The sequence below is a fragment of the Dipodomys merriami genome, unplaced genomic scaffold (assembly GCF_024711535.1).
Source record: "Dipodomys merriami isolate MVZ:Mamm:240054 unplaced genomic scaffold, mDipMer1.0.p SCAF_28, whole genome shotgun sequence".
NCBI lineage: Eukaryota > Metazoa > Chordata > Mammalia > Rodentia > Heteromyidae > Dipodomys > Dipodomys merriami.
The window spans coordinates 10,482,187-10,494,709 of NW_027204270.1; the positions used below are offsets into that span (position 1 = coordinate 10,482,187).

The 12,523-nt window shown below is 47.2% G+C and overlaps 1 protein-coding gene and 1 non-coding gene across 5 annotated transcripts in view; one reads left to right on the forward strand and one right to left on the reverse strand.

Moving 5' to 3' along the window:
* Nucleotides 1–509: 509 nt before the first annotated feature.
* LOC138838483 (U11 spliceosomal RNA) lies at nt 510–643 on the reverse strand. The gene has a single exon (XR_011375621.1). It is a non-coding gene; the product is annotated as a U11 spliceosomal RNA (small nuclear RNA).
* A 4,835-nt stretch (nt 644–5,478) lies between these two features.
* The window catches only part of Taf12 (TATA-box binding protein associated factor 12), a 32,444-nt gene continuing 25,399 nt past the window's right edge, over nt 5,479–12,523 (forward strand). The window contains exons 1-2 of one of the 4 annotated variants that reach the window (XM_070037473.1): nt 5,479–5,587; nt 6,279–6,386. The gene's annotated coding sequence lies outside the window, so the exon portion shown is untranslated. Of the gene's footprint in view, nt 5,588–5,701; nt 5,803–5,830; nt 5,905–6,278; nt 6,387–12,523 lie in introns of those variants that run through there. The other 3 variants (XM_070037472.1, XM_070037475.1, XM_070037474.1) reach the window with 3 other exon arrangements.

The window sequence follows — 12,523 nt, forward strand, 5'->3', positions numbered from 1 at the left end:
AGCCACATTCCCAGCCCCAGACTTCAAATCTCAATCCTCAGATCTCAGCCTCCTGAGTAATTAGGACTTACAGATATGAGCCACTGATGCCCAGCTCCGGGACCTTTGCTAAGTACTAGACTAAATATGACTTCAATAAACCCTAAGATACTTTTATTGATTGATGGTCATGGGGCTTGCACTCTGGGCCTGGGGCGCTGTTCCTCAGCTCTTCAGTTCAAGGCCAGCGCTCTACCACTTGAGCCGCGCCACTTCCGCCTCTTTTTCCCCTCTTCGCTTATGTAATGCTGAGAAATTGAATCCAGAACCTTAGGCTTGCAAGAGAAGCCCCCTACCACCGAGCTAACCTCCCAGACCTGAAGCCATTACCCTTACACAGACAAACCTTCATGCGCGGTAAAGAACACGTACAGCAAAGACTAAAACACACACAAATAACCACGCTAGGAAAAAAAAAAGTATTACAAGATACAAATAGACAAAAAACCCACTGTCTGTAGACCACTCAAAAGGGCGCCAGGACCAACGATCACCAGCTGCCCAGGTACCAAAAAATTATGCCTCCGAAATCTCTTGATGTCGATTCCGCACGCAGAGCAATCAAGTTGCCCTACGTGTGCCACTCACGGCAGAAGCCCTTTTTGCTTTAACGGCCCCTAAACCAAGATGGCAGTCAAATTCAAACCATATTACAGTACGGGTGAAAACAAAAGCCCGCTATTTATATTCCTGAAATTAAGGAATTCCAGATTTTTCTAAGCCTCAGAAACGCGCTAAAGAGAATTTATTATTTCGAGTGTTGCATACCAGCAAAAGTAAGTACATGAGTGCATATGCAAATATGAGCAGTGCTTGCTGGGAAGGAGCTGGCGGCCGTGGAGCGGGAGACGGGCGGAGCAGTTGCCAGGGCCCAGCTGCCGTGGGACGCGCTGTTTAGCTCCCTTCCCCGAGGTTAACCAACTAAAGGCGTTGTGGGAAGATCGGTTCTTGGAAACGCGAATCCCAAACTATCAAAGCTGAAAATGATTAAGATGTGTGCCACTCGCCGCCATCCATCCTGAACCGGCTGCTGAAGACACGAGGAATCCAGACGAGAACTGCAAGCAACGGATCAGCTTCGCCGCGCCGTGTCAGGGTGGGCCTGAGATGCGACCTACCTCCTGCTGCTGACGAGGAGCACGCACCGTGTGCACCGTGTGCACCGTCGGTGGAAGCCCGCGTTTTTTTTGTTTGTGAGTGTGTGTGTGTGTGTGTGTGTGTGTGTGTGTGTGTGTGTGTGATGAGGCTACCACTGTGAGCCACAGCTCCATTTCTGGCTCTTTAATAACTTTATTGGAGGTAAGAATGTCACAGACTTTCCCGCCCTGGTTGGCTTCGAACCTTGATATCAGATATCAGCATGTTGAGTACCTAGGATTACACGTATGAGCTACTGGTGCCCAGATTCCAGTGCTATTTGTTTTTAATAGCCATTATTTATATGGCAAAAAGGTCTAGAACATTTATCAATGATTACGTCTGGGAAGGTAACAGGATGAAGCCTATGAGAGGAAATTTTAAAGATAGTTAATGATTTATTATTGTTACTGTATTGTTTGTAATCAAAAGTGTCTTAAAGATATAATCTTTTACCATCCATATTTTCTCCACATAATAAAGGTTCGTTGAATTATGATGTTTATTTATTTATTTATTGGTGATCATGGGGTTTGAACTCTGGGCCTGGACGCAAATTTGAGGCTCCTGAACCGACATTATTTTTAAATAAGATGTAACTCAAGGAGAAAACACTTCTTTTTTTTTTTTTTTTTTCGGTTGTGGGGCTTGAACTCTGGGCCTGGGTGCTGTCCCTCAGCTCTTCAGCTCAAGGCCAGTGCTCTACCACTTGAGCTACAGCGCCACTTCCGGTTTTCTGGTGGTTTATTGGAGATAGGAGTCTCAGTCTCTCCTGCCCAGGCTGGCTTTGAACCTCGAACCTCAAATCTCAGCCTCCTGAGTAGCTAGGATTACAGGCGTGAGCCACCGGAGCCTGGCTAGGAGAAAACACTTCTATAGCACATGCAAGACCCTGGGTTCACTTTCCAACACCACAAGTTAATCAATGATAAAAATTAAGCCAGGTACCAGTGACTCACACCTGTAATCATAGCTACTCAGGAGGCTGAGATCTTCGGATCGAGGTTCAAAGCCAGCCTGGGCAGGAAAGTCTGTGAGACTCTTATCTCCAATAAAGCACCAGAAAACCAGAAGTGACACTGTGGCTCAAGTGGTAGAGCACTTGCTTTGAGCTGAAGAGCTGAGGGACAGCACCCAGGCCCAAAGTTCAAGCCCCACAACCGACCAAAAAAAATTAAAACCATATATATAATCATTGTAAAAAAAATTAAAACATGCCAAACGCCAGTGGCTCACACCTATAATCCTAGCTACTCAGAAGGCTGAGATCTGAGGATCATGGTTCAAAGCCACCCTAGGCAGGAACCTAGGTAGGAAAGCCCATGAGACTCTTTTTTTTTTTTTTTTTTTTGGTCTGTCATGGGGCTTGAACTCTGGGCTTGGGCGCTGTCCCTGCATTCTTCAGCTCAAGGCGAGCGCTCTACTGCTTGAGTCACAGCATCACTTCCAGTTTTCGAGTGGGCTTATTGGAGATAAGAGTCTCACGGACTTTTCTGCCTGGGCTGGCTTTGAACCCCGATCCTAAGATCTCAGCCTCCTGAGTAGCTAGGATTACAGGCCTGAGCCACTGGTGCTCAGATAAACCACCAGAAAACCAGAGGTGGCGCTGTGGCTCAAGTGGTAGAGCACTTGCCTTGAGCTGAAGAGCTGAGGCCAAGAGTTCAGCTCCACAACTGACCAAAAAAAAAAAAAATTAAAACAGTACAGAAACTGTGTAAAATGTGAAGATGAATTCATATTTTAGTGCTTATCCTGTCACACCTTTCATATGTACATACATACTATAAATACATGCAGGTTTTTGTTTTGTTTGCCCGTCGTGGGGCTTGAGCTTTGGGCCTGGGTGCTGTCCCTAAGAATCTTTTTCTGAAGGATAGCACTACACTCTACCTCTTGAGCCACAGTATCACTTCCAGCTTTTTCTGAGTAATTTTATTGGAAATAATTCTCATGGATTTTCCTGCCTTGGCTTGCTTTGAACCTCGATCCTCATATCTCAGCCTCCTGAATAGCTAGGATTACAGTTGTGAACCACCAACACCGAGCAGGTTGTTTCTGTTTGTTTCTGTTTTGTCTATTTTGTGCCAATAGTAGGGCTTGAACTCAAGGCCTGAGCACTGTTTTTTGCCAGTCCTGGGGCTTGAACTCAGGGCCTGAGCACTGTCCCTGAGCATCTTTTTGCTCAAGGCTAGCACTTTACCACTTGAGCCACAGTGCCACTTCCAAATCCAGTGTCATGGGCTGGGAAGGTGGCTCAGTGGTACAGCGCTTGCCTTGCATGCATGAGGCCTTGGGTTCGATTCCTCAGCACCACATAAGAAAAAAGCCGGAAGTGGCGCTGTGACAAGTGGTAGTGCTAGCCTTGAGCTGAAGAGCTGAGGGACAGCGCCCAGGCCAGAGGTCAGGCCCACAACCGGACGCAAAAAAAACAAAAAACAAAAAACAAATCCAGTGTCATTTTCGAACCCAGGGCTTCATGCAGACTAGGCAAGCATTCTACCACTAAGCCACACTTCCAGCCCTGGTCCTGTTCTTACACAGCTTTTTTGTTCACAGCTGGTACTCTGCCATTGAGCTACACTTCTGCTTCTGACTTTTTTTGGTTAAATGAAGATGAGAATCAGCTGGGAGCCAGGCTCTGGTGGCTCAAGCCTGTAATCCTAGCAACTCAGGAGGCTGAGATCTGAGGATTACTGTTGGAAGCCATTCCAGGCAGGAAAGTCTGTAAGACTCTTACCTCCAATAAGCTATTAGAAAAAAAGAAAGAAAGAAAAAAGCCAGAAGTGGCACTGTGGCTCAAGTGGTAGAGTGCTAGCTATGAACAAAAAAAGCTCAAGGCCTTGAGTTCAAACACCTCCAAACAGAAAAGAAACAAAAATGATTAAGAGTCTTGAAGATTTGTTTGCCTGGTCTGGCTTCATGCCAGATTCTTAGATCTCAGCATCTAGTAGTAGCTATGATTAGAGGAGCAAGCCACCAGAGCCTAATCATGTGCATACATTTTAAAACAAATATATACATATAGACTGTTAAGACAATTTGCTTTCTTTAGCATACAACTACTTACGGAATTCCCTGTAGCTCAAGTGGCAGAACACCAACCTTGAGCAAAAAGCTAAAGGGCATAGCCGGGCGCTGGTGGCTCACGCCTGTAATCCTAGCTACTCAGGAGGCTGAGATCTGAGGATCGCGGTTCAAAGCCAGCCCGGGCAAGGAGAGACCGTGAGACTCCTGTCTCCAATAAACCACCAGAAAACCGGAAGTGGCGCTGTAGCTCAAGTGGTAGAGCGCTCACCTTGAGCTGAAGAGCTGAGGGACAGCACCCAGGCCCAGAGTTCAAGCCCCACGACCGACAAAAAAAAAAAAAGCTAAAGGGCAGTGTCTAGGCCTTGAGTTCATGCCCCGGTCTCCAAAAGAAAGCAAAACCCACCCAACAGAGGGCAGTCTGCTGCTCCAACTTGGTTAGCTCTTCTAGATTCCTGCTGCCAGCTACTGTTGCTATCTGGTTGTCACTTCCTTTTATGCTTTCTTTTGTGTATGTTACTAAAACCCCAGATACTGGAATCGAATATGGTTTACATGCCTACCATCTAAGAACAGGGTGAAAATATAGTTGTCACCACCAAGCATTCATTAAATGGGTGAAAACACTCAAAAAAAAAAAGAAAGAAGAGAGAGTGACAAGAGAACTTAATGGTTACATCACAGGCTCAGATTTTAGAAGAGAATTCTCAGTTCAAGCTGAGGCCTCGCACTTATTAGCTAGAACATTGGTGAATTTTTTCGGTTTCTCCAAATGACACATCGGAAGGAAGTTAAGAAACTTTCTGGCAGATCGATTGTTATTCACTTGCAAATTCAAAAGATCGGTCTCCCCGGGCGCCGGTCTCCGGGCTGCCGGCTCCCCCACGGGGCGGGGGAGGGGTTAAGGAGGATACCTGGGGAACACCGCGGTCCCTCCCGGTGAGAGTCCCGTCCTGACAGCCTAACAAAAGACACCAGTCAAAAATGGCGACTTCGAGGCCATCCAAGGGCGTCAGTTACCGGTCACGCTAGCGACAGACTCAAGATGAGTCGGGAAGAAACAGCTAGGGCAGGTTCGATGGTGAGGTAGAAGACACTCAACTCGGCCCACGCCAGCAAGTCAGCCACAGGCAGGAAACAGCACGAACGACCGGCGGAGCCGAGCGGAGCTGCAGCCGGCTACCGCAACCACGTGTCGTAGAGCTGTCTGCGCCTGCGCCAGACAAGCGCGCTCCCGCCGGCCGGAAGAGCCGCGCGTTTCCGGGTTGGAGGCGGGGGAGCGGTGCCGGAAGTACTCGGGGAGGGCCGAGCAGTCGGACCGGCTGCTGAGAGGAAAGCTTCACTGGGGCAGTCTCCGCATATCATGGGGAGATAGACGCTGCTGCCTGTGAGTCTTGGGCCCTGGCAGTTGAGGAAGAAGAGCGGGAGGAGGGAGTCAGGACCCAGACCCACAGCGGGTCAGTGTCTGAAGAGCCAGATGGTGGAAGAGTCTGGGCTGAGAGGAGTCAGGCTCTTGGGACGGGACTTGAGGGGATCGGGCTCGGAGAAGACACGGCTGTGGGGACCCGGGCTCGGAACGAGACTCAGGGAACGGGGACGGACGTGAGTTCTCTGGCACCCGAGGGAAAGTCGTCCGAGAGGGACAGGATTGTGAGCACCCGTACTTTTAGGAGGAGAGGGCGTGAAGACACGGGCTCCGGAGAGGTAAAAGTGGAGCAGCGAGGACTCGGGCTCCTAACAGACAGAAGCGGGACAGCGAAGATCCTGGGCTCCCAAGGATTCTGAAGCAGGGCTACCCAAGACGTGGGTCCCGGAGAGGCAGAAGCAGGCAAAGACGAGTTTGGGAGGGGACAGAAGTGAAGACACGGGGGCTTCTGTGGGAACGGAATCGGGGCTCTGAGACTCCCCAGTTCCTGAAGGAGTAGGGCTGTGAGGACCCCCAGATCCCCAAAGCGGAGGCTCCGAGGGGCCGTGTCTTGTAAGATCAGCCTTCGAGGGAAAGGGAGAAGGTTAGAAAAAGACTTAGCGATACATTTTTCTCTCGTCTCTCTCCTCTCTCTTGTATTCTCTGTGCCCAGCGTGATAAAGGATGTACTAGGGGAAGACGACTCCTTTTCGCGCTGCCCACCTGGCTTCTGGCAGGCAGGCTTTTCTCGTGTCAGATACTTAATCTAGGAAGCCCACAAGTAAGCATCTTCGTTTTTCTGCTTCATTATCGCGAATCCAATGTGAAGTTCGAAGCAGTTTGAACTCAGTTCTGTACTTTGATAAGTGCTTTTAATCCATTCAGTCAACTCCGATGGAGCACAGATCTATCTCTGCTTCTCAAGTGGAATGTCAGGGATGGAAGGGTAGGAAAAGACCATCTTTAAACTCCTGTTGTTTACATTTAAAGAGAGGAAGGTCCAAAGAAGGCTTAGAATCACAATGGGGCTGAATAATTAGATCATAAGTTTGATAGGTACTCTCTTGTGAATAGAAAATATGAGATGTTTGGTTAATATTTCTTGAATAAATAAATGCTCCTCTACCTCCAAACTTAGGAAGTAATTTTTGTAGATTCTAATACTTTATTTTTACTTTTGTTACTGTATTGATATAGATACAGTGAATGTCATTAGTTAAGAAAACTGTTAAATGGATCCCAGTTATTTTTTATTTTTTGTCGGTCCTAGGGCTCGAACTCAGGGCCTGGGCACTGTGCCTGAGCTCTTTTGCTCAAGCCAAGCACTCTACCACTTTGAGGGTCACTTCCGGTTTCTTGGTGTTTAAGTGGAGAAAGTCTCATGGACTTTCCTGTCCAGGCTGGCTTTCAACCAGGATCCTCAGATCTCAGTCTCCTGAGTAGATAGGATTACAGGCGTGAGCCACCAGCTCCTGGCTTAATTTTTTAGTTAGCTGTTTAAATAGTTGTTAGGAGGGCTGGGAATGTGGCTTAGTGGTAGAGTGCTTGCCTAGCATGCATGAAGCCTTGGGTTCACTTCCTCAGAATTGAACAGAAAAAGCTGTAGGTTGCACCGTGGTTCAAGTGGTAGAGTGCTAGCCTTAAGCAAAAAGAAGCTCAAGGACAGTGCTCATACCAGACCTTGAGTTCAAGCCCCAAGACTGGGGGGAGGGGGGAAGTTATTAGGAAGCTGAATGCCAGTGACTCACACCTATATTCCTAAGCTACTCAGGAGGCTGAGATCTGAGAATCATAGTTCGAAGTCAGCCTGAGTAGGAAAGTTTGTGAGACTCCTATCTCGAATTAACTGCTAAAAAGCCAGAAGTAGAGCTGTGGCTCAAGTGGTGGATTGCTAGCCTTGAGCAAAAGAAGCTCAGGAACATTGCCCAGGCCCTGAATTCAGGCTCTAGAATGTGCGTTTGTGTGTGTGCAGGCATGCACGCATGCACACACACACACACACACACAGAGGCAAAGTTCTGAAGAAGTAAATTTTTAGCACAAGAGTACTAGGGATGCCTGGTTTTAGAAAAAGGTGGTAGAGACTTGGACCAGTCACTTCCTTTCTTTCATCATACTATTTATTTAAACATATTCTGACTGACTAGGAATAGCTTAAGCATTTTTTTTTCCTTGGGTCCAGTCGTGGGGCCTGAACTCTGGGCCTGGGCGCTGTCCCTCAGCTCTTCAGCTCAAGGCTAGTGTTCTACCATTTGAGACACAGCGCCACTTCCAGCTTTTTTCTTTTTGCTTATGTGGTGCTGAGGAATCGAACCCAGGGCCTCATGCATGCAAGGCAAGCGTTCTACCACTGAGCTACCTTCCCAGCCCCAGCCTAAGCATTTTCAAGTATTATATCACCTATGTATTTCATTCCCACACATCAAGAATTATTAGTCCCACTGTATAGCTAAAGAAATTGGGCCGGGCACTGTGGCTCATGCCTATAATCCTAGCTACTCAGGAGGCTGAGATCTGAGGATCGCAGTTCAAAGCCAGCCCGAGCAGGAAAGTCCGTGAGACTCTTATCTCCAATAAACCACTAGAAAACCAGAAGTGGCGCTGTGACTCAAGTGGTAGAGTGCTCACCTTGAGCTGAAGAGTGCAAGGACAATACCCAAGCCCAGAGTTCAAGCCCCATGACCCACAAAAAAAAAAAAAATCAGTTCAGAGAGGTTAGTACTTTGCTTGAAATTGCATTGTTCCAGACCCAGTTTCATGTGTCTCTAAAACTTTTTTTTTCTATTTTTCTAAGTGGATCCTTCTCTATGTCTCAGTTTATCTAGCAGCAAAGTGTAATAGTTAACAGAATATATCATTGACTAGAAGCACCTCTCATTACTTTTTTTTTTTTTGTCCAGACCTGGGACTTGAACTCTGGGCCCTGTCCTTGAGCTTCTTTTGCTCAACTGGCACTCTACCACTTGAGTCGTAGTGCCACTTCTGGCTTTTTCTGAGTAGTTTACTGGAGATAAGAGTCTCAGACATTTCTTGCCTGGTCTGGCTTCAGATTGTGATCCTCAGGTCTCAGTATTTGGAGTAGCTAGGATTACAGGTGTAAACCACTGACGTCCAGCTTTCTCCCTCCCTCCCTCCCCCCTTCCCTTCGCTTCCCTTCCCTTCCCTTCCCTTCCCTTCCCTTCCCTTCCCTTCCCTTCCCTTCCCTTCCCTTCCCTTCCCTTCCCTTCCCTTCCCTTCCCTTCCCTTCCCTTCCCTTCCCTTCCCTTCCCTCCCCTCTTCCCCTCCTCCCCTCCTCCCCTCCTCCCCTCCTCCCCTCCTCCCCTCCTCCCCTCCTCCTTCCCCTCCTCTCTCCTCTTTCTTTGCCAGCCTTGGGCATGGCCTGGTTACTGTCTGTGCGCTTTTGTGCTGTCCCTGAACTTTTTTGCTTGAGGGTAGTGCTCTACCACTTGAGCTATAACTCCACTTCTGGCTTTTTGTGAGTGCTAAATTGGAGATGAGAGTATGTATCATGGAGGTTCCTACCAGAGCTGGCTTTTAATCATGATCCTCAGATTTCAGCCTCCTGAGTAGCTAGGATTACAGGCATGAACCACTGGTGCCCAGCTAATTTTAAATTTAGAAAGCCAAGAAAGAACAACTTGAAGACTGCATTAACTTTCCGATTAAATGGTAGCACAGCCTAGACGTCTGGGGCAATTGAACTTAATTGAAACTACAGTTTTTTCTTCTTTTGTTTTTGTTTTTTTTCCCCCAGTACTGGCTTAGCTTATACTATTTTAAGGTTGCCTGCATACAGATGATCAGAACTTAAACCAGATTATGAAAAAGAAAGCATGCCCAAATTACCATTCCATTTAATGGTAATTTATTCCTTATCTATCCTGATTGCACTCATTTTTAGCCATAGCACTAATTTACTTATAGGATTTCACAGTACCTGACCAGAAAATCATTGCATGAGAATTAAAGAAGATGTGCCCAAGTGTTTATATGTCTGTCTGTGTCAGTACTGGGGCTTGAACTTAGGGCCTGGGTGATATAAGTTATCTTTTTTGATCAAGGCTGATGCACTACCACTTAAATCACAGCTCTGCTTCTGGCTTTTCAGTGGTTAATTGAAAATGAGAGTCTCACAGTTTCTTGCCTAGGCTGGCTTTGAACCTTGATTCTCAGATCTCAGCCTCTTGAGTAGCTAGGATTACAGATGTGAGACAGATACCAGTGTCCAGCTAAGATATTACTTCATCTTTTTCCTCTTTTTTTTTTTTTTTTTTTTTGCCAAGACCACTTTTTCTCTTTGGCTGGGCCATGGCTTCAACCCCAAGACATTACTTTTTTTTTTTTCCCTTCCCTTCCCTTCCCTTCCCTTCCCTTCCCTTCCCTTTCCTTTCTCCTTTTCTCCTTCCTTCCTTCCTTCCTTCCTTCCTTCCTTCCTTCCTTCCTTCCTTCCCTCCCTCCCTTCCTCTCTCTCTCTCTCTTTCTCCTTTCTTTCTTTCTCTCTCTCTCTTCCTTCCTTCCTTCCTTCCTTCCTTCCTTCCTTCTTTCTTTCTTTCTTTCTTTCTTTCTTTCTTTCTTTCTTTCTTTCTTTCTTTCTTTCTTTCTTTCTTTCTTTCTTTCTTTCTTTCTTTCTTGGCTTAAACTCAGGGCCTGGGAGCTGTCCCTGACCACTTTTTGCTCAAGGCTAGAGCTTTACCACTTGAGCAACAGTATTACTTCTAGCTTTTTCTGAGTACTTTTTTGGAGATAAGAGTCTCAGAGACTTTCCTGCCATGATCCTCAAATCTCAGCCTCCTGAGTAGTTAGGATTGTAGGCATGAGGTACCAGCACCTGGCCCAAGACAACACTTTTGTTTGGAGGTCTTCCTAGAAAGCCCCAAACACATTGGAGGCAATGTATCAGCGTGTTTTACCTGCATATAGAACTGGTATGTTGGGCTGGGAAGGTGGCTCAGTGGTAGAGCGCTTGCCTTGCATGCATGAGGCCCTGGGTTCGATTCCTCAGCACTACATAAGCAGAAAAAAAAAGCCGGAAGTGGTGCTGTGGCTCAAGTGGTAGAGTGCTAGCCTTGAGCTGAAGAGCTGAGGGACAGCGCCCAGGCCCAGAGTTCAGGCCCCACAACCGGACCCAAGAAAAAAGCAAAACAAAAAACCCAAAACTGGTATGCTAGGGCTGAAAATGTGGCTGAGTAGTATAGTGCTTGCCTAGCATGCATGAAGCCCTGGTTTGATTCCTCAGTACCACATACAGAGAAAAAGCTGGATGTGACACCGTGGCTCAAGTGGTAAAGTGCTAGCTTTGAGCAAAAGAAGATCAGGGTCAGTACCCAGACCCTATGTTCAAGTCCCAGGACTGGCAAAAAACAAAACAAACAGAAAACACAGGTATGCCAGAAGGAAACAAGCTTTGAAAGAAATATTTACATAGGGGCCTAGACTGCCTGGTCCAATCCTAAATAGAAATGTAGAACTTGTTCAGAGATGGCCCTTGTGACTTGGGTCTTCCACCATTCTTTCTCCAGCCTCCTGCTAACTTCTTGCTGCTGTGTTTTATTTAGTCCACTGTGCTAATATTATTTTTTAAGATGGTGACTCATTGGGGCTTTACCCAAATTCTTAAGCCCAAATTATCCTACCTCAGTGACAGATAACGTGGGACTGCAGGCACACACACTACCACATCTACCTTTATTCCTTTTTTTGGGAGGAGGGTGCAGGAGACTAAATCCATGACATACCTTTCCAGTGCCTTATAACTGAAATGTAACCCCAGCCCTTTTTAGTCTTTGGGGAGTCATGGAGCTTGAACTCAGTGCCTGAGCGCTGTCACTGAGCTGTTTTTTTGCTCAAGGCTATCATTTTACCACTCTTTGAACAACAGCTACACTTATGTTTTCTGGTGGTTAATTGGAGATGAGGCTCACGGACTTTCCTGAGTGGGCTAGCATCAAACAAGATCTTCAGATCTCAGCCTCCTCAGTAGCTAGAATGACAGGCGTGAGCCACCAGTGCCCCATCTTCTCTCCTCTCTCCTCTCCTCTCCTCTCCTCTCCTCTCCTCTCCTCTCCTCTCCTCTCCTCTCCTCTCCTCTCCTCTCCTCTCCTCTCCTCTCTTGTCCCTCCCTCCTTCCTTCCCTCCCTCCCTCCTTTTCTTTTTTCTTTTTTTGTCAGTCGTGGGGCTTGAACTCTGGGCTTCGACGCTGTCCCTCAGCTCTTCAGCACAAGCTAGTGCTCTACCGCTTGAGCCGTAGTGCCACTTCCGGTTTTCTAGTGGTTTATTGGAGATAAGAGTCTCATGGACTTTCCTACCTGGGCTGGCTTTGAACCTCGATCCTCAGATCTCAGCCTCCTGAGTAGCTAGGATTACAAGCATGAGCTACTGGCGACCAGCCCCATCTCTTTTCTTTTTCTTTTTCTTTTTTTTTGTCGGTCATGGGGCTTGAACTCTGGGCTTGGGCTTGGGCACTGTCCTTGAGCTCTTCAGCTCAAGGTGAGTACTCTACTGCTTGAGCCACAGGGACACTTCTGGTTTTCTAGTGCTTTATTGGAGATAAGAGTCTCACGGAGTTTCCTGCCTGGGCTAACTTTGAACCGTGATCCTCAGATCTCAGCCTCCTGAGTAGCTAGGATTAACAGTTGTGAGCCACCGGTGCCCAGCTTTGCTTTTCTTTTTTCTTTTTTTCCTGTCCTGGGGCCTGAACTCTGGGCCTGAACGCTGTCCCTTAGCTCTTCAGCTCAAACCTAGCACTCTACCACTTGAGCCACAGCGCCACTTCATCTTTTTCTGCTTATGGGCTGCTGAGAAATTGAACCCATTGAACTCAAGCATGCAAGGCAAGCACTCTACCACTGAGCCACTTTCCCAGCCCCCATCTCTTTCCTTTAAAAAAAAAATCTAGCTGGGTGCCAGTGGCTCATACCT